Genomic DNA, 3,476 nt, shown 5'->3' on the forward strand with positions numbered 1-3,476 from the left:
TACATTTATTTTTTAAATTTTGAGATAGGGTATAAATCGCTGAATTGTCAAAGCTCAGGTCAAATTTAAGATCCTCATCCTCCCAGAGTGCTAGAAATACAGGTGTGCTCCACTGTATCCTACAAGCCTGTTTCCAGAGGGAGAGATTTGAACTCATCAACCTGTCAAAGGGAATGACTTAGTATGGTGGGGTAGAGGCTAGGAAGAGTGCCCAGTGGAGAGTGGTCAAAGCACAGGAGGATAAATTACCTTAACTAGAAGAAAGGGAAACCCTCGAAAGACAATTACAATAGAATGACTTGGGCCAGGGAGTGGATACTTTTCCAACCAAAGAGCTTCAAATTCTAGAGCTTTCCACCTGAGATTTCTGCTTTCTCAAGCAAGAGTGCAGAGGGAGGGAGGAACACTATTTTATTGGGTGTTTACTAGGTGCTAGAAACTGTACTAAGCACTTTTCCTGAGAAAGCTCACACAATAGTCCCCACAAACCCATGAGTCAGGTATTTTAACTCTAGGTCACAGATGAAACATGGAGGCTCAGAAAAGCCAGACAACCTGCCTAAGGCCATAGCAGTTACTCAGTACTTTTCCCCGAAGGCTTAGCTATTCTACAGGATTAACAAAGAGGACTAAACAAACAGGACCAAGTCCTTGAGGGGATGGACATTGCGTTGGACTGCAGTAGGCAAACCTTTTCCTGTGAGGCAAGGGGTAAGGCAGCAGAGGCTAAGTTTTATTGGGAAGAAAAGCTGCAGCTGCCAAAGCTGGTGTCTTCAGTGTCAGCAGAGCAGGTGCCTGCCACTAACAGGAGTAGGAGCAAGCCAGCTGGGTGCCTTGGAGGGCTTTGGGGTGGTGGGAAACCAGAGAGGGGCTCATGGATTAGGGGTCTCCGTGGAATCCCAGAGCTTCAACCACCTGAGGCCCAGAATCCCTCAGTGGGGAAGCTGTGTGGGAAAAGTCGTTTTCTAGTGTCAACCACTCTCAGACTCAAGGATGTAGTGTGCAGCAAAGAAGGACCCTAAGAAACCAAATGGCACACGGCTACCAGGGGCTATCGCAGGCTGGGATCGTGGGCATTCTGGGAAGGTGGAGATGGGCCAGAGGCCTGGGACCTATTGCAGTGCTGGGATCTGCCCAGCCCTTGCTGGACACAAAGGTTGCTTCCTCTCATTATGGGCCAAAGCTGACTGGGTCATGAATAATGAGGAGGATTTGACTATTGGGAACACGTACAAGGAAATTCCCAGGTGATTTAAAGAAACCAGCTTTGCCCCAGGGCTGGGAGTCCTTACATTTGCAAAATCTGTCTCCCAATACATGTCTTTGGTTTTCTCTAATGTGACCCTGCAGTCTCAGTGCAGGAGTCAGGAAGGGGGCTCCACCAGGTGCACTGGGGTCCATACGGTAGCAGCGTAAGCAGCACAGACCACCAGGCTTGGGTAAAAGCAGCATATCATGGAATTTATTGTGCCTGAATTTGGGGAAAGAGTGTGATAAAACTATCTGTCCCAAACAAGGAGAAGTGCATCCCTTCTGTCGGGATGGAGAGAAGGCAGGCAGATCCCAACAAACATCTGTGGCTGAAGTTTTCTGGAAATCTTGTATCTCAGTGGGCAGAGTCCTTTGAGAAGGATCTACTGTAAATTCTGGGGTGTCTCCAGATGTCTCCACGACCTGCCAACCTTCTTGTCCAACCTTACCTCCTTTCCTGTGTTTGACGATGGCAGCCTCAGGTGCTGAGCTGAATTCCCTGAGAGCAGTGCATCTGCTGGCAAGCAGGCTGGGCGCTGGGGGAGTCAGGTCTGGATGGAGACTTCCAAATAGGAAGATTGAGGCTATTGGGGAAAAAGTGCTTTAGTGCCTTAGGCAGCTCCTAGCTTAGCAGGACCTTTGTTGTTGGTGCCCTTGTTTTCTTAAGGATGGAACCCAGGTGCTTGGGATCAAACCCAGGGCCTTACACATACTATGCCGTACTGCTGGGTTGTACCTGTAGCCAACACTAACTAGTTCATAACCCACTTCCTGTAAGAAACCTTCTTTGAGGGCTGGAGAGGTAGCTTGGCCATCTAAGCGCCTGCCTGGCAAGCGCAAAGTCCTGAGCTCAATCCCCAGAACCTTGGGTGTGCTGTACCAGACCCGAAACCAGGCGTGATAGCGCATGCCTGTAATCCCAGCATGGGGAGGCTGAGACAGGAGGATCACTATGAGTCCAAACTGCATAGTGCGACTCTGTATTAAAAAAAAAACACAAAACTTTGAATTTATAGAGAATATTGTTCAAGCTCTTCTATTGCCAAGAAACAATTTCCCCACCACTGCCGAGAGGCCCACACTCATGCCACCCATGGCTCATCAGCCTCGCCAGCATGGCTATGGTGGGCATAGCCAGCCTGGCAACTGGTCTAACTCTTTTCTGCTGAACCCAAGTAATGGGTCCTGTCCCAAACTGAGTCAATGGTAACTCTCTTAAGAAACTTGGACTGATGATACTCTACAACCTGCCCCTCTACTCTCTCAGCTATAAATCTTTCAAATTCTTTCACTCGTTCATTTATTCATTCGGTGCAGTACTGGAGATGGAACCCACGCCCTCGCATATGTAAGTAAGCCCTCCACCGCTGAGCTGTACTTTAGCCCACCTCAGACATAAAAAACGGAGCAGTTAGGGCTGGTGAAGTAGCTCAGTGGATAAGTGCTTACTTAGGCAAGCGCAGGGACCCGGGTTCAATAACTGGCACCACATGCTGTGCCAGCACAGGCCCTGGAGCCTTCCACCCAGACTGGGCGTGGTGGCACACGCCTGTAATCTCAGCACTGGAGAGGCTAAAACAGGCAAATCAGTATGAGTCTGAGCTGGGTAGTGACAGCCTATGCCAAATATATAAGAAAAAAAAAAAGGGGGAGAAGTTAAAATCACCAGATGCTGTGGCATCATTTTTTGTTGTGTGAACCTGGAATCAGAAGAAACTGGCAGAAAAAAAGGGAGGAGAAAAGAAGAGAAGAAGAGGGAACCAAATAGACATGCCGAGAAAAGAGATGGAGAAAGCAAAATTCCTGAATATTTACAATGCTCAAGTATTTGCAGTGCTGTTTCTAGACTATCCCTACAGATGGCTGTCTGACCTGTATTCTTATAATCAGTTCCTTTTTTGTTGTTCACATTATCTCCAGAGAGCATGTAGAATGTTACGGTTTATATCTGGGGTCCCCTCAAAGCCTCGTGCGCTCACAGGTGGGGCTTTGGGAGGCAGGATCTGGGTGGAAGAGGGGTCCCTGGGGCGTGGTGTGGGCCTCTGCCTTCCAGGGTCCTCCCTGAGCCCTCTCTGCTTCCTGCGGCCACACCACGAGTGGCTTGCTCTCCACCAGGCTCCTCTGCGCTGCCGCCCTGCCTAGAACCAGCTCACTGCAGGCTGAACCATCTACAAAACCGTGCACCAAAATAAACTTCTCCTTCCTTAAATTGTGAGTGTTGGGTG

The sequence above is a fragment of the Octodon degus genome, unplaced genomic scaffold, assembly GCF_000260255.1.
Source record: "Octodon degus isolate 3935 unplaced genomic scaffold, OctDeg1.0 scaffold00098, whole genome shotgun sequence".
In the NCBI taxonomy this organism is placed as follows: Eukaryota; Metazoa; Chordata; class Mammalia; order Rodentia; family Octodontidae; genus Octodon; species Octodon degus.